Source organism: Bos mutus, chromosome 5 (assembly GCF_027580195.1).
Source record: "Bos mutus isolate GX-2022 chromosome 5, NWIPB_WYAK_1.1, whole genome shotgun sequence".
NCBI classification, from domain to species: domain Eukaryota; kingdom Metazoa; phylum Chordata; class Mammalia; order Artiodactyla; family Bovidae; genus Bos; species Bos mutus.
In genome coordinates, this window is record NC_091621.1 from 49,483,187 (window position 1) to 49,508,537 (window position 25,351).

Sequence of the window (25,351 nt, forward strand, 5' to 3'; positions counted from 1 at the left end):
ATAGAGGAGCCTGGTGTACCACAGTGCCTGGGGTCACAAGAGTCAGATGTGACTTAATGACTAAATAACAACTGTATAAGGTTAAGGTGTACAACATAATGATTTCACTCGTACATAAGGAAATGATTATCACAATGAGGTAAACTTAGGCCTAAGGTTAGGTTTCAGTTCAGTTCAGTTCAGTTCAGTCGCTCAGTCGTGTCCGACTCTTCGCGACCCCATGAATCACAGCACGCCAGGCCTCCCTGCCCATCACCAACTCCCAGAGTTCACCCAGACTCACATCCATCGAGTCAGTGATGCCATCCAGCCATCTCATCCTCTGTCATCCCCTTCTCCTCTTGCCCCCAATCCCTCCCAGCATCAGAGTCTTTTCCAATGAGTCAACTCTTTCCGTGAGGTGGCCAAAGTACTGGAGTTTCAGCTTCAGCATCATTCCCTCCAAAGAAATCCCGAGGCTGATCTCCTTCAGAATGGACTAGTTGAATCTCCTTGCAGTCTAAGGGACTCTCAAGAGTCTTCTCCAACACCACAGTTCAAAAGCATCAATTCTTCAGCGCTCAGCTTTCTTCACAGTCCATCTCTCACATCTATACATGACCACAGGAAAAACCATAGTCTTGACTAGACGGACCTTTGTTGGCAAAGTAATGTCTCTGCTTTTCAATATGCTATCTTTGTTGGTCATAACTTTCTTTCCAAGGAGTAAGTGTCTTTTAATTTCATGGCTGCAGTCACCATCTGCAGTGATTTTGGAGCCCCCAAAAAATAAAGTCTGACACTGTTTCTACTGTTTCCCCATCTATTTCGCATGAAGTGATGGGACCGGATGCCATGATCTTTGTTTTCTGAATGTTGAGCTTTAAGCCAACTTTTTCACTCTCCTCTTTCACTTTCATCAAGAGGCTTTTTAGTTTCTCTTCACTTTCTGCCATAAGGGTGGTGTCATCTGCATATCTGAGGTTATTGATATTTCTCCTGGCAATCTTGATTCCAGCTTGTGTTTCTTTCAGTCCAGCGTTTCTCATGATGTGCTCTGCATATAAGTTAAAGGGTTAGGATATCTCCCTGTGGTTTTGATTTGCATTTCCCTGATAACTAGTGACATTGAGCTTCAAGTGTCTGATGGCCATCTACATGTCATCTTTGGGAGAATGTCTATTCAGATCCCCTGCCTATTTTTCAGTTAGGTTGTTGGTTTTTTTGATGTTGAGTTGTATGACCTCTTTGTATATTTTGGATATTAACCACTTATCAGGTATGTTTGCAAATATTTTCTCTCATTCAGTAGGTGGACTTTCCATTTTGCTGATAATTTCTTTTGCTATGCAAAAGCTTTTTTGTTTGATGTAATCCTATTTATTTTTGCTTTTGTTTCCCTTGCCTGAGGAGACATATCCAAAAATAAAAAATCATGAAGTCTGATGTCAAAGAGAGTACTGCGTATATTTTATTGTAGATGTTTTATGATTTCAGGTCTTACATTTGGGTCTTTAATTGATTTTGAATTTATCTCCATGCATTTGCATGCATGGTAGGACAGAGTAGTCCAGACTGACTCTTTTGCATGTAGCTGGCATGTGACCTAAGCCCAATCAGAGTGCTTTGTTCCCCTGGTTTGGGGAAACACAGGAAACCTTGAAAGATCGATCAGATTCTTCCTTGAGATTTGCCATTTAGGTGCCTAATTAGAGAGCAGTGGAGAAGGCAATGGCACCCCACTCCAGTACTCTTGCCTGGAAAATCCCATGGATGGAGAAGTCTGGTGGGCTGCAGTCTATGGGGTCGCTAAGAGTCAGACACGACTGAACGACTTCCCTTTCACTTTTCACTTTCATGCATTGGAGAAGGAAATGGCAACCCACTCCAGTGTTCTTGCCTGGAGAATCCCAGGGACAGCGGAGCCTGGTGGGCTGCCGTTTCTGGGGTCGCACAGAGTCGGACACGACTGAGTGACTTGGCAGCAGCAGCAGCAGCAGCTCTCCCAGTCTAGGGTCACAAACTGTAAAGATGAGATCAGTGGGGGTGCTTTCCGTCACCTTTCCTGGATGCAGGAGGAAAACCATCTACAGTTACAATGAGTTCAAAGTCCAGAGAAAATAGGAACTAAAGAGAGATGAGAATGAGGTAGAGAGAGAGAGGGTCCTAAGGACATTACTTAGGCCCTGAATCCAGCCATGTCTGAAGCAAAAGACATCTCTGCTCTTTCATCAACTAATAAGTTGTCTTTTCCTTAAGCCAGTTTCCAGACTATTTCAACTGAGCTTCTGTCATTTGCCACGTAAGGGAATCAGACTAATTTATTTGTTTATTTAGTGCTTCATAGTGATACATATCTATTGCCCTCATTTGTAGATAACCTGAAATTTAGAGTTTGGACAGAAAATACTTGCTCAAGCCTGGCCTTCATGCTCTTCACAAGGACACATTGATCACTCGGGTAAACACAGAGCTAATGCTTCCGATCAGCCAGAATCTCAGTGATATTGTATCTGTGTCATTGCCCAGCCCTGCTTTTGCCATATGCTTGTTCTTTGGAGTTCACTGTTCCCTTTTTCCCCTTGGCCTTCTCAAACTATGGGTGGGATCCTCAGCTCTTTCTACTTTGAATCTTCCTTGTTGCCCATGAGTTTAAACCTACAACTCAAATCCTGACCTTTCCTCTGAAACCAGATACCTGTATTTAATTTCCATTTGTGGGTTCAGTGATCAGTTTACACTCAACAAGTCTGAGACAGAATTCCTGGTAATGTGGATGGCATCACCATTGCACCCATCATCAACCCCTGAAAATTCTGAAGTTATCCCAGTGGTCCTTTCTCTCATCCTCATGTGTACTAAGTCAAGGAGACATCCTTCACGATGCCTGCATGTGCCAGGAGCTGTGTGAGGTGCTGGAGGGAGATGAACAATCGGACACGGTCCCTGACCTGAAGAGTTTGCAATCTAATAGAGGAGCAATCCAAGGCAGAAAGTGCTGAGTGCCACAAGAGTGGCAGCCAAGAAGGGACGAAGGCAGCCTGACAGAGGGCAGCATTCATGTCTCCTGCTGGGGAAGAATTTCACAGACCGTGAAGGGACAAGGACATCATGAGGAAAGGGAGCCAGGAGAGCAATTGATTGAAGTGATCTTGGAATGATGTCTCTGTTTGCTGGTTCATGGCGATGGCTGGGGGAAGCACTGGGGAAGCATGGTTGAGGTCAACAGTGTGGGTGGAGCACACACACAGCTCTGTGAAGAGCCGATCACAGTCCCCTTCTTTCTTGTCTTCCCATATTATGGAGCTAGAAAACTGAAATATCAGCTTCCCTTGCGATTCTGCATGAGCGGCCAGGGCCAAAGAGAGTAAAGAAGAGTGTAAGTTGATGAAAGTCGTGGGAAAGCATTTAAAAAGTAGACAGCCTGTACTGACATGCTCATCTTGAGCTTCCTCTCCCCACTTCTTCCTACTTCAGAGCACATGCCATTACTTGTGGAAACAGCAGCCATCCTGGCACTGTGAGACCCTCCAAGAATGAGGATATGTTTGTGGGATGGCAGAGGAGAAAGCCAGAAATCTCCTGCTTCCTCAGTGACATCATCTGGCTACTGTTTCCCCCACCTCCCCACATGCCTTGTGCATGGAAAAAAAAAAAAATTCCTATTTGAGTAAAGTCACGGTTAGTCAGATTTTCTTTAGCTCACAGCTGAATAAAATGCCAACATATAAGCCATATGTTAGAAATACTGCATGCCATTCTAGAGAAATTAAAGTTTATTCTATAAGGAAGAAAGAGGCAGAAAGCACTTTGCATAGAAATTAGGAGGATGCCATTATCAGAAAGCCCTCTCCTTTTGCTGCTCACTGTCCATAGCCTTTCCATAGCTCAGTTCAGTCTCCCCCTGTTCATGAAAGCTCCTGTCGCTTGTCTTAGCCACAGTTATCCTCACTGCCTTCTGGGAAATTATCAAGTGTAGCTTAGTGACATGTATTGTTATTGATTTTTCATGGATATATTATATTAATATATTATGTGTGTGTATATATATATGTATTATGTATGTTCAGTAGGACTGTAAGTGCCTTGCAGGTAGTGGCCATGTTTTATCCTTTCACTCTTGAAGTGCCCAGGCCGGAGAAAAATCAAACATTGTTTTGGTGCTTAGGCACAGAGGTCTCGAGTTTGAACACTGATACCATGTGTAGATCTTAGGCAAAATTTTTAACCTCTTTAGGCCTCAATTTCCTCACCAGGGGAACAAAGATTGATAGTAGAACTTGACTCACAGGGTTGTGAGGCTCAAATGAAGTATCTTCATGAATTCTTAGCATCATTTTAGTCATTGTTAAATATGTAGTCTAAGGATTGCTTTAATAATCTCCCTGAGTCCGGTGTACATTCCAATGTGACTTTGCTGCTTTTTCCATCGAGAGGCGGACTCCACTTCCCTGCCCTTGAATCTGGACATTCTTTGGCCAATAGAATGTGGCAGAGTGAGGCTGTGCTAGCTCTCAGCCTAGGTCTCAAGAGGCCTGGCACATCTCCACGCTTCTCTCAGCCCCCCTGACTTTACCATAAGAATGAGTCCAAGGGGGCAGCTGGAGGTGCCACCTCATGAAGTAGAGGTGAGTATTCCCAGAGAAGGCCCTCTTAGATCAGCCAATCTGCTGGCTAGCTACATACACAAGAGAGAGTCCAGCCAAGATCAGAAAATCCACTCTGGAAACCCATACTCTTATGAGCAGTAATGAATGCTAATTCTTGAAAGTCAGTAAGTAAGGGGGAGATTTTTTATACAGCAATAACCAACTGATTTAAGTTATCCAAAAGAGAGACAGGACTTCGCTGTTTCATTCACTGCTGTATCCCCAATACCTAGGACAGTGTATCACACGATCAGGTGCCCAATATATGTGTTGCATAGATTCTTGACTGTAATTATGATTACTATTATCTTAAAGGGCCATAGTGACAAGGAAATGAGGTGATGCGGGAAGAGCATTCAGTATTGCTCCTGAAACACAGTGACTTCTCAATAAATATTAGCTATTAAGCAATGACTGCCCAACTGATTAACACATTTTGTATTAACATAAGACGAGCTGATGAGCAATGCGATCCTGAGCTCAGTGAATGAAGCAATCCTCTCTGTCCACCAGAAAACCTAATATTAACCACAGATGGGTCTTTAGCTTATAATTTTAAATAGATGGGCTTCCCTGATAGCTCAGTTGGTAAAGAAACCACCTGCAATGCAGGCGATCCCAGGTCGATTCCTGGGGAAGGGAAGATCCACTGGAGAAGGGATAGGCTACCCGCTCCAGTATTCTTAAGCTTCCTTTGTGGCTCAGCTGGTAAAGAATCTGCTTACAATGCCAGAGACCTGGGTTCAATCCCTGGGTTGGGAAGATCCCCTGGAGAAGGGAAAGGCTACCCACTCCAGTATTCTGGCCTGGAGAATTCCACGGATTGTATAGTCCATGGGGTTGCAAAGAGTCAGACATGACTGAGTGACTTTTACTTTCACTTTCTTTAAATAGATAGATGATAAATAGGTAGGTAGATGGATAGATAAGCAATAAATTAATTGTCCCAGGCTGCTGTGTGTTGAGTTCCAAACGACTCTCAGTATGCTGCTTCTTCCCCGCTAGATGCTGGGGAACCCTCTCGTCTGGGGCGCTGCTGGTCACCTTGGGGTCAGTGGCGTGTGTGTGGGGAGTCGGGGGAGTCAGGGCATGAAGCCTGGGGTAATTCCTCTGTAACTGCACTTAGGGGCTGGTCCCGCTTGCTAGCTCTGCTCTGCTATTGAGAAAAGAGGCCTTTTCTTCCTCACCAAGCAAAGATTCACACTTTGTAATCTCTCAGTGAGCTGGTTAGTTCCCAAATTACATTTGGCTGCAGGAGGATGAACACATTGTACCCTCTCCGTGGGACTCATTATTTCCATTCTGGAGACTGTCATTTATAAAATTCCGACTTTCTTTCATTTTGTATTTACACTAAGCAAGGCTAGGAATATTGTAATTGTCTGTGATGTTTTGAAAACACTTGTCACAAACCGAAGCCAAATGCTGATTAATGTCAAGTGTTTTGAAGAACCAAGCTTTTGGCTCATTAACTGGACTTGAATGGCATTACCCATCAGCTTCAAGTTCTGATACTTGCTCATCACAGATTGGTGCTAATTTAGTAATAATGGCGCTGACAGATTTGTATGTTTTCCCCACACTGAACATTATGTATACATATAAAGGCTAGTGCGAATGCCAGAGTCGGAGTGGTAAGGCCTGCTCCAGGCCTGCCACAATGTCAACATGAGCAAGTCAGCTGACCTCCGTCTGTCTCCATTTCCTTACGTAAAACAGGGGGCTTAGAGGAGATGATCTTCAATATCCTTCTTACCAAGATCCAGTGGGGTCACTATTATGCGGTTTGGTCTTGAGTCCGGTAATAAGCATGGATTCGTGTTAGGAAAGGCACAAACATGAGGCTAAACTGATATCCGTGGAATATGGGCAAGGATGGCGGCTCACTTCCTTTCTCCTCTGCACTTTTCTATATTAAGAGGGAAAGAAATGTTCCCTGTGGGGCTTGCAGGATAAGCCCTTAATCAAATGTTACATACCATCTGTTTGAGACAGTATTTGGTAAGTCAACTTAAGTAGCTATAATCACTGTGGAATCTGAAACTGCTTCCTGTTATCCTGTCTATTTTCTGAAGCAGAGGAAGGTAGTTGAGTTTCTTAAACCAGCACAAAACAGTAATATTCCAAGGGAGAAAGACACTTATTTTGAGGCTCTTACTTTGGAACTGTTTATTGAGTTTGCCTTTCCTCTTCTCCCTATTCTGCCACTTATTTACACTGCTTCCTCCCCTCGCCCTTTTATATGAAAATTATCAGCCCCCTCAGTGTGGCTTACTGGCTTCCTCTCTGTTCCCATTCCTTGGCATAGTCCTTGGGGATTTCAACATACTTGTTGATAATTCTTACCCTGGCATTAGAAGAGGACCAGGCCCAGAGATGTTAATGATTGGTTGAGATGGCATCTCTGGTTCATGCCAGAGAATGATAGATTATCATGAGGCTTAATTCAAGCAGTATATATTGAATGCTTCATAGGGTTTGGGCTCATGAGATGCTCCCCAACAGGTGTTGGAATATAGAGCTTAGGCTGCCTATCCTGCTCTCAGGAACTCTCTTCTCTGGTAATCTGTTTCTCTAGTTTGAAGACTAGGAAAGTAGCTTCAAAAGCTGCCTTAGTTTTCCTTCCAACAACAGACACATTTTCTTAAAGGCCCTCTTTCTCTTCTACTGGCTGAATAACATATAAAGTACCATGCTTTTCTATCTAAAAGGCTGGGGTCATCTTCTGGAGTCGTTGGCAATTTCCTGCCAGCTGGAGAGGTGGTAACAGCCAAGTAAATGGTGGAGATCATCTTAAGTTCCCCATTGGTCCAAGTCCTCGGGGTTGGTTTACCCAGCAATAGGCATCTCCATAAATCCTAGGCCTCCCAGGATACTAAGTGTCATATAAACACTGCTCCACAGAGCTGCCTGTTGAGTGGCTGTTGTCATCTGTCAGAAGGCAAGGCCATGGGCTGTTTACCTGATGCAGAGACAAGACGACACCTCTTCCTGGAGCTTTTCAAGTGCTTAAGTTCTGATCTTGGACAGCAGTGGTGCTGTGGTGTCTGAAACTACCAAAGGACACTGAAGAGAGAATGTGGGGTTGCTGGGGACATGACCTCATAAGACTTACCTTGTACATTTGGGTATAACAGGGATGGGTAAAGACTGGGGGTGTGGAGGTACAGATTGCCTTTCCATGGTCAGAGAAGGGTCCTGGGGCTGAGACAACTTGATGATCTGGTCTTCTGTACTATGTTATGTTGTGCGTACGGGGAGAGCTACCCCGTGTGCTAGTGCCTGCCCCAAGGCTGTGTCAACTTTACTCTAAAAGCCAACTAAGGAAATGGCAACCCACTCCAGTGTTCTTGCCTGGAGAATCCCAGGGACAGGGGAGCCTGGTGGGCTGCCGTCTATGGGGTCGCACAGAGTTGGACATGACTAAAGTGACTTAGCAGCAGCAGCAGGTAGACTTTGGGCTTCTCTGGTGGCTCAGAAGATAAAGAATCTGCTTACAATGCCTGGCTTGGGAAGATCCCCTGGAGAAGGAAATGGCAACCCACTCCAGTATTCTTGCCTGGAGAATCCCCTGAACACAGGAGCCTGGCAGCCTACAGTCCACGGGATCGCAAAGAGTCAGACACGACTGAGCGACTAAGCAGCAGCAGCCGGCAGACATTGTTACCCACACTCCAAAAATGAGGACACTGAAGTAGAGTCTGGCCCAAGGCCACCCTGCAAGGTCTTCTTGGAGGCAGAAATAGAATCAGAGTCCTGACTCCTGACCCAGCTCTAAATGTTATCCCAACATGCGATGGCCAAAGGTGACAGGACGAGGCATTTAAACGTGAGCACCAACTTCTGGGTTCACTCACGTCTTTCTGTTCTTTAACTTGGCCTCTTGCTGCTGGTTCAGGGCAGCTCTAACTTACTGTTGTTTTCTTTAGGCTGGAGAGCGTTACCACACTTCCTGGTTCTGACCTCCAATGGGGGAGTATGGAACCTAGCGCCAGCATTTAGATCATACTTGATCTAAGTGGCAGCTCCAGACTACGAGAGCGGGAAGCTTTGAGTCTTTGTCTTTTACGAACTGATCTTTTGTGCATGATTTGCAGTAATGGAGATTCAGACAACCAGCACCTATCATAGATCCCTGCAGGGGAGGCACCAAGAGGGTGCTAGGACCCAAATTTGAAGGGCAAAGTATGCTGGGTTCAAATCCCAGCTGCGCTGTTTCCAGGCTGTGTAATATTGAGCAAGTCTCTCTAACCTCTCTGAAGCTCAATACCCTGTTCTGTAAAATGGGTATAAAGAATCCCTCAGGATGAGATCATCTTTGCAAAGTCCCTGTCACATAAAAAACTTCAGGAACTGTGGGTTTCTTCACCTCTCCTCACCCCACACATATGTTGAATACAGTAACCATATTTTGAACCTCACATTAAAAGAATAAATATTATGCCTAGAGAAGCTAAATGACGCAAGAGCTAGCAAAAATTAGGTCTTTAGGGTTAGCTATGCCACATGCCAAGCATAGATTTCCTGTTAATGAGCTTTAAATATATTAATGAGAGGATGCTTTTACTCCTTGGATGGAAGCACAGTATTTTGTGCCACTGGTATCCATGAAGAAGTACTGACACAGACAGATCCCTATAAGTTGTGCAATGTGAGTGAACTGAATCTTTTTTCTTCTAATATCACCAAGGGACTTGATCCCAAAGGGGGAAAATATACCAGTGTATGCCATACCCTGCCATTGTAATTATTGATGATTGAAACTGAAGCACAGCCTTTCACATAGGAGGTTTATGATCAAGAATTAAGAAATCTAAAAAGGTTAAACCACAGGATAGACTTTTACCTTTAAATCTAATCCATTTGAAATGACTTCAATACTTTAAAAAATTGGGGAAGGCAGGAGGCATTATATTCTGCTGTACTTCTCTCTTTTTCCTCCCCGAGTCAAAAGGCAAGTCTGTCTTACCTACTTTATGGCCCACAATATGCATTTAATTAAACTCCCTCTATTTGTAACACATTTAGATTGGCAGTGGGCAAGTGGGTGGATGCAAAGCTATGTGGCACAATCTTACCCTCAGAGAGCTTATACTCTGGTCAACCCTTTGAGTAACAGTCCAAATTAACCTGGCCAGAGCAATTGCAGGAAAGTAGGCTATTCTGTTTTTGTATCCATCTCTTGGTTTCTATCTCTCCCTCTCTGTAAAATAAGACATTAAGAAGTGAATGGAGAGGTCAGCTAATTTTCACCCTCAAATTGAATCCTAGATTATTGAGAATAAGCACTTTTTTCTCCCAAAAGTCAGAAAAATAAATAAAAGGGTCAATAGCTATTTTAAAGTTCTATATTAGGAAAAACTAACTTAAATTCTAAATAATCATTATATAGAACTCTCAGGTAGAAAACAGTAGATTTTCAATTCTGTATCTACTGGAGAAGCAGGGCTGCCATTGAAGGCTATGACACTCCAAGTTCTCATTTGTACATGGGCAGGTACAGTGAATGCCCCTCTAGTTCGAGGCATGGAAGGTGATGGTGATAGTAGATCTATGTCAACAGATCGCTACTAAAAATCATCTGGGCATATATAAGTAACAGGCATTCCTTCCAGTCATACTACCCAGCTCATATTCATAAAAAGAGGAAGAAGATATTTCCAGTGTTCTGTCCATAGGGCATGAACTCCGAGCTGCTTTCTTTTATTCAATTGCTTATTCACTCATTTGTCCATTCACTAACTCACTCAATCAAGGCATCTCAAGTCAGAGATGAAGATGATACCATAGCCATCCTAGGTGAACTAACAGTTAAACAAGAGTTCTTGCCCTGTGCTCCATTGATTTCCGGTGAGTCTAAAGTTGGGCTTTAAAGATCAAGAAATACCTTGAAATTAAGTGTAACCATTGGTCTCAATGTGTGTATATCAATCTTTCTGAGACAGGAACCATATTTTTCATCAGAGAATCAAAGGGCTTGAGATCCAAAAAAAGTTAACAAATAACTGGCCCAGTGGGGGAGAAAACCCAGCCAAGCTCCAACAACCAACAGCAGGTTCTGTAACCCTGGCCAGAAGACAGGTAGGTGGCTTCCCATGTTCTCTGCTCTAGTTCCCAAGCTACTCTTTCTTTATATCTTCACTTTGAATTCCTAAAAAGTAAAATTTTGTCAGCCCCATAAATTCCCATAATTTCTACTGGGGCAGAGCCTTCTTGCCAGGATACCTCAAAGGGTTTCACCTGCCAATTGACTACCTTCGGGTTCAAGCACCAAAATGGCTCTGTAATCAGTTATGCCAGGTTGGGTGGGGGAGTGTCACTGGGAACAGATCATGGTACTACTCTAAGCCCTTGTCAGGAGTCCTCCCCAGAGAGCTTATTGATGAAGACATTCCCTGAGAAATTAGTTGTACATGTGACAGTCCCTGCTATCATGTATATAGAATCTTGAGAGTCCCTTGGACTGCAAGGAGATCCAACTAGTCCATCCTAAAGGAGATCAGTCCTGGGTGTTCATTGAAAGGACTGATGTTGAAGCTGAAACTCCAATACTTTAGCCACCTGATGCGAAGAGCTGACTCATTTTGAAAAGACCCTGATGCTGGGAAAGACTGAGGGCAAGAGGAGAAGGGGATGACAGAGGATGAGATGGTTGGATGTCATCACCGACTCAGTGGACATGGGCTTGGGTGGACTCCGGGAGTTGGTGATGGACAGGGAGGCCTGGCATGCTGTGGTTCATGGGGTCACAAAGAGTCGGGCATGACTGAGCGACTGAACTGAACTGAAATCCATACCTTATAAAAGGATGGTTAGATAAGTTGGACCAAGCTATCCATTACCTTGCCAGGTCCCTGTTGGGATTGGTTAGTAAGATGACTGCTACTGCTAAGTCGCTCAGTAGTGTCCTGACTCTGTGTGACCTCATAGACGGCAGCCCACCAGGCTCCACCGCCCCTGGGATTCTCCAGGCAAGAACACTGGAGTGGGTTGCCATTTCCTTCTCCAATGCATGATAGTGAAAAGTGAAAGTGAAGTCGCTGGCTCAGTCATGTCCGACTCTTCATAACCTCATGGACTGCAGCCTACCAGGCTCCCTGTCCATGGGATTTTCCAGGCAAGAGTACTGGAGTGGGTTGCCATTGCCTTCTCCGAGTAAGATGACTAATTGTAGTCTATTGTATGGTCATGGACTACAAGAAAGCTGATTGTCCTGTGCATATTGATTAATAAAGCCTGAAACTTTGGCCTTTTTAGTCTTCACTCAACCCAGTTAACTTGTAATAGTAACAGTGAAAAGCACAGAGACTGGAACAAAGTGTCTTTATTACTGGTTCACCATGAACTCCTACTTGTCCCAAGTTAGGGATCCAAAACCAAATAAGATTTGCAACCTGCCCTTACAAGGATCATTTAAGAATAGAAGTTATATTGTTTGGTATAAATAGCTGAATTGAAATGGCAACGGGCTGTGGGCCAGAGGGCCAGAATTCTGGTGCTGACTCTGATGCTTACTGGTTGCATAAGCTTGGCTCTACTACTTGAATTCTCTGAACCGTAGTTTTCTCACTTTAAAATGGGCATAATAAAAAGCACTCTGCTCGGCTCTATGGTTATCAGAGAAACTAAATAAGATAATATATGTGAAAATGCTTTGCTTTACATTGCCAGAGCAAAACAAGGCTTTAAAAAATTATTGCCTTAGTTTTGGGTATTGTTGGCAGAAAGAACCATTCATTACTGGCGCCATGCTAGCTCCTATCATTAAACACATTCTTTGTCCTCTCAAGGTCTTTGCAAGTAGGTTGAAAAGACATCTGATCATGTTGGAAACACGTGTATTTTAGTGGTGTGCATTTGGTTTCAAAGGACATCTGATAAAGGCTTTAAAAGTTAAAAAGTACAAAGTGAATATTAAAAACACCAGTTAAAAGTTAATGAAGCAGGGCCCATCAAGAAAGAGAAGCTGTTTGCTGAGGGTGAGACAGTCCCTCTGTCTTTTGCAAGAAGTTTCAAACTATCAAAATTGTGCTAGAAATTTCCAAAGGGATGGATTAGATTCTAGTTGTATTAAATTTCATAGAAGACTCTTTGACCATGGCACCCAAAGTCCAGAACAATTATGGATTTGAATGGTTTATTTTATGCTGAATAAAGTGTGTGAACAAGAGTTCCTTTTCTGAGTTTAGTCTAGTAGGATGAGGTCTATGAATAGGTCATTCACATAGCAAAGTAGCAGGCGCTTTCTTTTGAGGACTTTTGATTCTCCAAATATTCTTAGTACTGTCTGGGTCACTGAGGGCTTAAATTGTTTATGTTCTTGAGTATTACTGAACTTTCTGTCCCCAGTATCCCCAGTGGGAGACTGAGATCTTTGGGGACAGGAACTGTGTTGTATTACTAAAAATACTTAAAGCGCTATACTGGATATCACATTAAGAGAGCACAAGTCTTGTTGAGGCAAAATTTTGAACAGGCGATAGTTATCTATTTTTGTCCTTTCTGAGTTTCAGAGTCTTATCAATAATAAATAATTAGATATGGTTTGCTGCACCAGGTATCTGTATGTAATAGCACCTGAAGTGATTTCTTAACTGGGTTTAATAAAGCCAACAAAAGGAAATGACTACATCTACTCATTGAAGTGAAGATTGTACATAGTTTACTAACCATATTTAGAAACAAGGAGCTAACAAATACCCATAGTGTGGTGGTATTCACCACTAGTTACCTTTTACTAAGGCCTGCCAGTCATGATCAACCAGCACTGGGTTTAAAGAACTTAGGCTCTGGGGTCAGGCAGACTTGAGTTTGAATTTCAGCTCCACCACTAATTAGTTGGTGACCTTGGTCAACTTACTTAATTCCTTTAAACCTCTGTGTTGCCATCAGGAAAATGGCGACAATGATATTGCATTCTCCTTAGGGGCTGTTGGGAAGATTAAATGAGGTGATATGTACCAAAGCACTTAGCAGTGTGCTTGGCACTGAAGATGTGATTAACGCCTAGTAGCTATTGCTATTAGTCAAGAAATTAGTCTTTGAGCTGCTCCAAGTTTTAGTCCATTTAATGTGCCCCTAGCTGTCCTTATCTCAAGGGCTCTGTTCTTGGGCTTCCGTTCTTGCTTCTTCCTTTATTGATCATTACGTATTATTCTTCTCTTTGTGTTTGAACCCTGGGAACAGCTAGCTGCACAATGCAACTTCTTTCCCTGCCCAGAGTTAGGGTTGGACATGTCTCATCTCCTGACTGCCTGCCAAGTCAGCAGTGAGTCTGTATGCTACTGTGATTGGAGGAGGATTTAAACCCGTATAGGCCAAAAAGAGTCACTTTCCTCTGGGAATGTGATTTGAAAAGAGATTCCCCTTCAGCTCAGGGTTCTCACTGTATAGCTCCATTAAATAGCTCAGCAGCAGGTACTCTGGACATGATAGTTTAATCATGTCATACCCCAAAGCCATATGGCAGGAAGCAACTTAACACTGAATACTGAAACTACTCCATTAAACAAATGCCTTTTAATTTAATAATTATTAGGGTTACATAGATGCTGACTTCAAGTATGGCCTTGAGGGAGATGTGAACTCTGGAATGTTCTTTAAAACTCTTCTCTGGCGATAGGCTTCTGTCTGATTGACATCTCTTGACTAGCCCAGAGTGAGAGTGCTTTTTGGCTTTAAGGATCACTTACTTCATAGAAAATCTGGTTACTTACAGGGCTGGTGTTCTGCTGCTGTGAGTTGGATATCAGAATCTCACTGTGGGCTCTGAGGTTTATGCCAGACCTGGTTAGTCTGGCCAGGAAGAATGTTAAGAGAGAGGATGTGAATCATCTCAAGTAAGCTTGAAATGGGTTGATACAGCTCTGCTGTGAGAAAAACCTAATCCCAGAAACACGCTGTCTTACCTTGCTGCTGCTGCTGCTGCTACGTCGCTTGAGTTGTGTCCGACTCTGTGTGACCCCATAGACGGCAGCCCACCGGGCTCCCCCGTCCCTGGGATTTTCCAGGCAAGAACACTGCAGTAGGTTGCCATTTCCTTCTCCAATTCTCTTACCTTAGGCCTGTTGAATTAGAGGGAAGAAGAGCTCTCTTCCTATGAATTTATGCCTGCTCTTTGCGGAAGCTCCATACTTCTCCCAGCCTTCCCCCTGCTTTCTCTCCTAGCACTGTTGGCAGACTGAAGGCTTTTAGATTCAGGGCAAGGAATTATGGTTACATCTTGCCCACTAGGTTAGTGTTACAAATGTGTCAGTTAACCAGAACCCTCAAGCAGGGAGGAATAATGATTGTCCCTGAGAATGTGCATATAGTTTGAAAATATAATAAATTTTGTTATGTTGCCAGATGGTTTCTAAAGAGCCCAATTCTGACTAAACTGAAAGTTCCTTGGGAGGAAGGACTAGTTTCAGTGTTTGTATTGGCCCCATCTAGCCAATCGCAAACCTACTGTACATATTTGTTGGGTGGATGGATGAAGCTTCTGTAATATGCTAATAAAAGTACTGCAGTTTACATTTGATGGAAGAGGCAGCATGGAACGGAATGAAATGGCTTTCCAGAAGGACAATAAGTGCCAACAAAGCAGCATGGACGTATTCAGGAAAGAGGAAGGGAGGATAGTGACGCCAACAGGAGTACGTCTGATAAGATAGGAAGTCACAGGGACTTCCCTGGTGGCCCAGTGGTTAAGACTCCACCTCCCTGTGCAGGGAAGGTGGTTTGGACCCTTGGTCGGAGAACTAAGATCCCTCATGCCATGGGGCAACTGAGCCCAAGAGCCGCAACGACTGAGCCTGGGCACCTCCACTAGAGAGAAACCCGTGCACTGCCGCTAAGACCCACTGCAGCCATGAATAAATATTAAGATCATAGAAAGCCACAGCTGAGACTGGGAGACAAAGCTCCCTTCTAAACAAAAAGTAAAGCCTACTTTTCGTTTTAAAGAAATCCTCAAACATGACTAACATTCTTTTCTTGAGTCAAAATGTGGTCTCTGCTTCAGAAAAATTCCTTTATTTCTATACTATATTCTGAGCATATGTCTATCTTTTGTTGAAGGAAAGAAGTGAGAAAAAAGTTTTCTTTCTGTAGAAAAAGACTCACCTTTTCTCATTTGTTTATTAAAAGCAGGATTTCCAAGCAGGATTAGACCATCCCATAGCAGTTTCCTCTAGAAGCAAGTATGCAGAGGAAGGTTTGAGGTACTGTTCTTGTAAATATTTCACTATACCCTAATAAAACCCCTCCATCTTCCTAGTGAAAGATAGCCTACATTTCGTCTTTGCTTTCAGCAGCCTCTCTAAGAACCTGAGACATTAAACCTCAATACATTAACAGTGGCTACTGAAGATTTAGTTTCAAAACCATCAATTACTCTCAGCTCCACCTTAGAAGTATTAAGGGAAAGCCATCCTGTAAAGTTATAATTAGAGATTGAAAGTGCTGACCAGGAAGCTCCTAGCCCTTTTTTAGATGCTCCTGGGACTTGCTCAATTTCAAAAGGCTATTGGGAGAACATCATTAAAGGCAATGAGAAAAAAGACCTAAGAATTTCAGCCTGGGAGAAGGGTAGCAGCCAGAAGTATTTCAATTAGAAACTTGTTCCCACAGCCTTCCTGTGAGACCATGAATGAAGAATGCTACAACATAAGACTACAGGACATCCAGAGTTTCTTTCTGTATCAGACCCTTTGGGATGCAGACTTAGGCAGCTTCATTCTACTCTGTGGAAGAGTCAGAAGACTAGTGCCCATAGGGAATTACTTATGGTGTGAGGAATTAGAGAGCAGGGCCCAAGCACATGCCTAAGAACTTGTGAAATATTTGCTACAACTTAGTAAGGTTGGCATAGTTTCCATTTCTGTCACCCTAAATAAAGGGCCTGTGATTTTCAGCACATTTGGTCTATGATTTAACTCATAAATGCTTGTGGGGGATCTGCTGTATGCTAGGAGAAGCCCTACTGTTACTGCGTGCTTTGTGAAGACATAAAGACTGGCCTTGCTCTCAAGAGCTCATAGTCTAGAGAAAGAAGTGCCTGCCTGCCCAGTCACTTCAGTTGTATCCAACTCTTTGTGACCCTATGGACTGTAGCCCACCAGGTTTTTCTGTCCATGGGATTCTCCAGGCAAGAATACTGGAGTGAGTTGCCATGCCCTCCTCCAGAGGATCTTCCTGACCCAGGGATCAAACTCATGTCTCCTGCATCTTCTGCATTGCAGGTAGATTCTTTACCACTGAGTCACTGGGGAAGCCCAGGAAGACAAGTAAATGGGAAAGTGATGAATGTAAGATGTTCAGTGAGGGGGCAAGAACAGGGAGACAAAGAGCTGTTTCTGTTTGTGTGGAAAGTGGCTGCCCTTTGATGGCTGCTGCTGCTGCTGCATCGCTTCAGTCATGTCCGACTCTGTGCGACCCCATAGACGGCAGCCCACCAGGCTCCCCCATCCCTGGGATTCTCCAGGCAAGAACACTGGAGTGGGTTGCCATTTCCTTCTCCCGTGCCTGAAAGGGAAAAGTGGAAAGTGAAGTTGCTCAGTCATGTCCCACTCTCAGCGACCCCATGGACTGCAGCCTACCAGGCTCCTCCGTCCATGGGATTTTCCAGGCAAGAGTACTGGAGTGGGGTGCCATTAACCTGAAATACCACACTTAGTCCCATGTAACCCTTCCTCTCCCTGTGAACCTTCACGTACCTTGCTTCCTAACTCTTCATCTAAGCCTAGGGCCAGGATTGCGAGTGCTGTCTATTGGACTGTGTTAGAAAGAATAGTAGCACTCAGTGGAACTTCCAGATGTTCAAGCTGGGTTTAGAAAAGGCAGAGGAACCAGAGATCACATTGCCAACACTCACTGGATCATAGAGAAAGGAAGGGAATTCCAGATAAACATCTACCTCTGTTTCATTGAGTATACTAAAGCCTTTGACTGTGTGGATTATAAAAAAAAATTGTAGAAAACTCTTAAAATGGGAGTACCAGACCATCTTACCTGTCTCCTAAGAAAACTGTATGCAGGTCAAGAAGCAACAGTTAGAACCCTATATAGAACAACTGACTGGTTCAGGATTGAGGAAGGGTATGACAAGGGTGTTCATTGTCACCCTGTTTATTTAACTTATATGCAGAGCACATCATGCGAAATGCCTGGCTGGATGAGTTACAAGCTGGAATCAAGATTGCTGGGAAAAATATCAGCAACCTCATATATGTGGATGATACCACTCTAATGGCAGGCAGTGAAGAGGAACTAAAGAACTTCTTGATGAGGGTAAAAGAGGAGAGTGAAAAAGCCAGCCTAAAACTCAATATTAAAAAAAAAAAAACTAAGACCATGGCATCTGGTCCCATCACTTCATGGCAAATAGAAGAGGAGAAGGCCAAACTGGTGACAGATTTATTCTTCCTGGGCTCTAAAATCAGTGCGGATGGTGACTGCAGTCATGAAATTAGAAGATGATTGCTTCTTGGCAGGAAAGCCGTGACAGCGTGTTAAAAAGCAGACATCACTTTGCCGACAAAAGACCATAGAGTCAAGGCTATGGTCTTTCCAGTAGTCATGTGTGGTTGTGAGAGCTGGACAACAAAGAAGACAGAGTTCCTTTTGAACTGTGGTGCTCCAGAAGACTCCTGAGAGTCCTTGGAAAGCGAGGAGATCAAACCAGTCAACCTTAAAGGAAATCAACCCTGAATACTCTTTGGAAGGACTGATGCTGAATATGAAACTCCAATAATTTGGCCACCTGATGCAAAGAGCCAACTCATTAGAAAAGACCATGATGCCGGGAAAGAGTGAAGGCAGAGGGAGAAGAGGGTGACAGAGGATGAGATGATTGGATGGCATCACTGATTCAGTGGACATGAACTTGGGCAAACTCCAGCAGACGATGAGGGTCAGGGAAGCCTAGAGTGCTGCGGTCCATGGGGTCCTGAAGAGGCGGACACGACTCATCAGTTAATGATGTCTGGCAAGGGTGTGAGTTTGCCAACCCTAGACTAGGGCATATTTTCAGTGAGCAGTGTAGCTGTAGCATACAAAGCTAAAATTCATTCAGCTGTAGCTTGAACTAATGGTTGCTTTTTTGATTTCCCTGACACTGGTAATTTTCACTGATTTTAACAGCACTTTGTAACTATGACAGATATGCTTTAGTATTGATAGATACTAAGAGTCTTGTGATCAGATGTAAGCATGCAATTGTGGAACAAAGATGATCCATTTGGATTGTTTATATCCTAGAGAATGCATCTTACAAGACTTTTACATTTCCTGTGTTCTGGCTTGATACTCAACTAATACCCTTCTCATTGCTAACCTGATTCTTTGTTTCTGGAAAGGAAGGGTCCTGATTGATTGAAAGTAATATTATCGTTACTAGAAAGCTATTTCTCAAATGGGGATTATGTACTAGTTATTTAGGGTTATATACTTGTTCTTACTAAGTATAAATTTTAAGGTGATTGATCACTCTTGGGAGCTTGGTTAATTAAGTTTCTCAGTTTGGTTCCGAACCCAACCATGGCACTCCCACACCAAGAGTACTCTCTCCCATAGAACTCTAACTTCAAGAGCAATAGGGGCTGGTTTGCTTGCTTGTTGATAATTGAAAGCTGATCTATGTTCTTAGCAGCATTGATAAAAATGCTGGTCACTGTCACTCTTAATAGTAGATGATCTTATAATTGGTGACAAAATGATTCAATTACATTGATAGTAATATATCTTTCTGATTCAGTGTAATCGAGTCATTTGCCACCAGTTATAAGATCATAAGCTTTTTTTAAATTTAAAATGTGATTACAGGAAGAGTCAGATTTAAGGCATGGCCAAAACTTTGTTATTAGTGAATTTCAACAGCCCCACAAAAACATTTTTGGTGAGTAAACATCATTATTAACATTAGAAATTAATCCACAGAAATATTCAGCAGCAGAATAAATATAAAGAAGCATAAGAAAAATAGCTTTATATTCTAGAGGATATGATCTAGTCAGGGACATAAAAGATAATAATAATCAAACAAGGTAGTATATACTGTGTTGCATATATAAATGAATATGTGTGCTAGAGTTGCTCATACTGGATTTCATGGAGCCAATTGCTAAATTTTCTGAAGTATTGCAAGCTAGTTGCTAAATGTAGCCATTATTAAAAATTAAATTATATTCAAAGTGAACTGAGAACTCCCAGATGTTCAAGCTGGATTTAGAAAAGGCAGAGGAACTAGAGATCAAATTGCCAATGCCCATTGGATCATCAAAAAAACTAGAGAATTCCAGAAAAACATCTACTTCTACTTCATTGACTACACTAAAGCCTTTGACTTTGTGGATCACAACAAACTGTGAAAAATTCTTAAAGAGATGGGAATACTAGACCACCTACCTGCCTTATAAGAAATCTGTATGTAGGTCAAGAAGCAACAGATAGAACTGGATGTGGAACAAAGGACTGGTTCCAAATTGGGAAAGGAGTACATCAAGGCTGTATATTGTCACCTTGCTTATTTAACTTTTATGCAGAGTACATCATGCAAAATGCTGGGCTGGATGAAGCAAAAGCTGGAATCAAGATTGCCAGGAGCAATATCAATAATCTCAGATAAGCTGGTGACACCACCATTATGTCAGAAAGAGAAGAGGAACTAAAGAGCCTCTAGATGAAAGAGAAAGAGGAGAATGAAACAGCTGGCTTAAATCTCAATATTCAAAAAATGAAGATCGTGGCATCCAGTCCCATCACTTCATGGCAGATAGTTTGGGAAACAATGGGAACAGTGACAGACTTGATTTTCTTGGGCTCCAAAATCACTGCAGATGGTGACTGCAGCCATGAAATTAAAAGATGCTTGCTCCTTGGAAGAAAAATTACAACCAACCTAGAAAGCATATTAAAAGGCAAAGACATTACTTTGCCAACAAAGGTCCACCAGTCAAAGCTTTGGTTTTTCCAGTAGTCATGTATGGTTGTGAGAGTTGGACCATAAAGAGAGCTGAGAGCCAAGAGAGCTTATGCTTTTGAACTGTGCTGTTGGAGAAGACTCTTGAGAGTCCCTTGGATTGCAAGGAGATCCACCCAGTCCATCCTAAAGGAAATCAGTCCTGAATATTCATCGAAAGGACTGATGCTGAAACTGAAGCTCCAATCCTTTGGCCACCTGATGTGAAGAACTGACTCACTAGAAAAGACCCTGATGCTGGGAAAGATTGAAGGCAGGAGGAGACGGGGATGGATGAGATGGTTGGATGGCATCACCGGCTTGATGGACATAAGTTTAAATAAGCTCTGGGAGTTGGTGATGGACAGGGAAGCCTGGCATGCTGCAGTCCATAGGGTCCACAAAGAGTCAGACATGACTGAGTGACTGAACTGAACTGATATAAATTGATGGTTAAATAGATTATATTAAAACAATGGTAATAAGACCTGAAACTCATCACTTGCTAATCATTTCACTATCATCTCTGACCTTGAGCACAATTACATCTACTGTATCCCTGCGGTGTGCTATAGTGCACTTCTTCCAACTGTGTTCAGTGGCGTCACATTGATGGTGGCTTGAACTCAGTCATGGTGGGAGTTCTTACCCCACAGAAATCGACAAGCACTGCAAACCGAGACTTCCTCCCTCCACCTCCCACCCCCAGCCTGTTGTTAAATATTTACCAGCATACCACTGTACATAAACACCAAGTAGGAGAAAAGACTCTAAAAACTGTTACTGGGCAAAGAAGGATGAGATCACCTCAGGTTTGGGGATCAGGGAGGAAAGTTTTTGAAGCTGGCTTGGTCAGGACCACCCTCAAGGATATTTAGAACCAGGACAAATCACAGAATGCTCACATGTCCCTGAACATTTCCACACAGGTGGAAACAGGTTAACATGAACTTTAAAAGCCCTTTTGAATACAAAACAAAGTAAATAAAAAAGCTGCAGCAGCCTGAGGGGTGTGTGTGTGTGTGTGCGTGTGCGTGTGCGTGTGTGAGTGTAAGGCATGTAACGCAATCTCACCCATTCTGGCTGAGGAGTCCTGAGATGATGAGATAACCACAGTAAGGACCAGTAAAGAAGTAAAGGTATTTTGTGCTTCTCTTCCTTCCAGAGGTGATGCCCCAGAGACATCATTGGGGCATCATTCCCCATCAAAGGGAAAGACATCATTTCCTTTGATCTTGCTGTGTAACTACAATAGAAAAAGATAAATTTAAATGGAAAAAAAAAAAAGTAGGCTAATAGGATTAGGTGGCATCCTGCAAGTGGGAGAGGGACAGTCGTTGAACTAGCACCCTAGATCATCGTTCTTTTCTACCCCCACATCTTTGCCAACCTCTTAAAGCCTCCTGGGAGAGAACAGGGGCAATTACTAATTTCAGTCAATGGAAGATTTTCTTGATGTAAAGAAAAAGAAGCTTAAGGGAAAAAATCATAAAGAGCAATGGTAGTAGAAAAGGATGGCAATGGTGAGCCCTAAGGAGTTTTGGAAAAGGAAAAAAAAAAATAAAGGAAAACTTCAGTCTTAACAAACGGTCATGGAGCAGCAAACTATGCAGCCAGCCCTGGCAGGACCATGGTGGAGGAAGGGAGACAAGAAGCAGCTTCCAAGGACACGGATAGGAACCATTCATCACTTGGGGCTAGAGCTGATGTCAGGTGAGGAGAGGATTCTGACTACGTGTGATCTTCATCTCAAGAGGACAGGTTCCATATTTCACCACTGCTAAAGTGTCCTTTTTCATACAATTTAACAATGATGAATTCAGAATTGATGGTCAACATCACTGTTGGTCAGATGGCAGATTTGACAATGTGGTCATTGCTGTGCATGTGGAAACTTGGTATAGATGTTCATATTGTGGTCATGTATTGTTTAAGAAATATGTATTCATACCAAATAAATTTAGTATAACAGAAAGTGAAATTTTCTAGTAAGAAAGCATGGTGTCATGGTCTAATGGGCATTTTTCCCTCTATGATGGATTAAATAATTGCCTTATAATTGGTGGCATCTTAGATTAGTGAAATACAGGTTCATTTGCTGTTTAAGTATCTAAATTAACTGTTTATGAAGTTATATTCCAATTACCTACAGTCTTAGGTCTTCTCGTTGAGTATCTCTGTGGAACAAGAAATGTGTGAGTTAGGTTGAACAAAATAATCACCCAGAAGTCACTATTCTGTGTACAGAATTGGTCAACCATTTACTGAATTGGTTGTTGGCTTAGGACAATGCCTCTCCAGGCAGGGACCATTTGGCTTCGTACTGCGGGATGCTAAAGGTTACAATTACATGGAGATGAGTGAGTTTCTCAGGTTTTCGCTTGGCATCAAAGAGCTGAACCAAGGTCTCATCTTCCGTCTTTGTGGCAGTGAGCTGCCGCTCCCTACATCAGACAGCGTCCTCCAGTGTGGTGGCTGAGAGAGATCATCTTTATTTGGTATCCACTCCAAAATGACTCTGCAAGCAGAGTGAAAGATGTAATGATCAAAAAGTGAAAAACGTGTTTGGGAGCTGCTAGGTCGAACTATGGTCTGGAGTGGTCTGGTTTGTATGGGAGAAGGGTTACAGGTAAAGATGGTGAGTTAGGGGCTATGTATGGGGCCAGATCAGAATGCATGTATAAGATATGCACTGATATTCACCCGGAAATCAGTACCCAGAGAATCTTTTGTTAAACTGAAAGAACAGGCTAATGAAGGAATAGAAAGCTGCAAGGCAGTGACGCAAAATTCTTGACAATCTTTATCAAAAGCAAGGGCTTCTATTCCAGGTGTGAGTTTGTAGGGCATAATCCATTTCTCAGTTGGTGGCCTGTTTTATTTTCAGAAGGGATTGGAATGGGGAAGGTAGGGCGCCTCTCCCCTGATGGCACAGCAGAGGTGGGAGGAAGAGGATCCAGTTCATTTGTTTTTCTCTCATTAGGCCCCTGCAAAAATGAAGACAAAGGATTTAATTGCACTGTTTCGCTTCTATCTCTAGAAAAGCCGAATTGGTAATTGCATTAACTTGTTACTGTGCCTTGCTCTTACAGGGTAATTTTAACTATTGCTTCCTAATCATAGGGTTTTCATTATTCTGAAAATCCCATTCAGCATGTGTTCCATTTTCACTTTTATGAAGTTCTTCATGGAAAAATGGGGGCTGCATCTTTGAAAGACCCAAGCAGAGCTGAAGCTGTGACTTGCCCAAAGCCATTTCCAACTGTGAAAAGCAAAGCATGACTGTGATTTTCATCCTCCTTTGATGAATAACACTGTTGGCAGAGACCATATGCTCTGTCTCGCTTTAGGGTCCGGTGGCACTGCACAGCAGAGGGATAATCACATCGAGCCCAGGATTGTTTTTGTTGGGTGGTAGTAATGGCAGAAGTAATGGCAGTCATTAACATCATGCTGCTAACAGCAATGGGCCTTCAGACCACAGGACATTGGTCAAGGACAGGTCATTCCCAAAAGCTGTCTGGAAGGGATTACACATCATTCCTTGTTCTTTCCAAAGAGAGCTTTGCATCTGAGAATTACAGGGGCAGTCTTAAGTCTGCCATTTCTTGCATCTACATTGTGGTGCTTTTGATATTTCCAGACGATCTCCCTTAGGTGTAAATCAAAGTGGACTCACACAAACCTGAATTCATTCATAGAAAGGTAGCAGGAACTATCCTTGGGATGTTCCACTCCAAATTCAACAAATATAAATTTTATAATACCAGAATGCATACACAGTGCTAAAAGCTGTGATGGCTTTGAAGATTAGAATGGTTATGGTTCTTTGGGACCTACTCTCCAGGAATGGAGGGATGTGAGCAACATGTGATGTCATGTATGTGTTACAAGGGGTGAATTGGTTCAGACTACAATGATTTGAGAAGGTATACATGGAGTACAGGGGGAAAAATACTTGAGTTAAGCTTCTCTGCAAATTTCACAAAGGTGACTTGAACAAATAATTTAATCTCTTATTTGTCAATTTTATCATCTTTAAAAGAGAAGTTGTGTTGTTCAGTGGCTAAATTGTGTTTGACTCTTTGTGACCCTATGGACTGTAGCACGCCTGACTTTCCTGTCCTTCACTATCTCCCAGAGTTTGCTCAAATTCATATCGAGTGAGTCCATGATGCTATCTAACCATCTCATCCTCTGTCATCCCCTTCTCCTCATGCCCTCAATCTTTCCCAGCATCAGGGTCTTTTCCAATGAGTTGGCTCTTCGCATCAGGTGGTCAAAGTATTGGAGCGTCAGCTTCAGCATTAGTCCTTTCAATGAGTATTCAGGGTTGATTTTTTTTAGGATTGACTGGTTTGATCTTGTAGCCCAAGGGACTCTCAAGAGTCTTCTCAACCACCACGTTTCAAAAGCGTCAATTCTTCGGCGCTCAGCCCTCTTTGGATGTCCTCCATGGACGGAGGAGCATGGTGTCCATGGGGTCACAAAGAGTCGGACACGACTGAGCGACTTCACTCACTCACTCACTCACAGCCCTCTTTATGGTCCAACTCTCACATCCATACATGACTACTGGAAAAACCATAGCTTTGACTATATGGACTTTGTCAGCAAACTGATGTCTCTGTTTTTTTAATATACTGTCTAGGTTTGTCATAGCTTTTCTTCCAAGGAGCAAGCATCTTTGAATTTCATGACTACAAAAAAAAAAAAAGTCTTATCTTAAAGATTATTGGTAGGGCAATGAATACCTCTCACTGAAAATTTTATTTTAACAAAA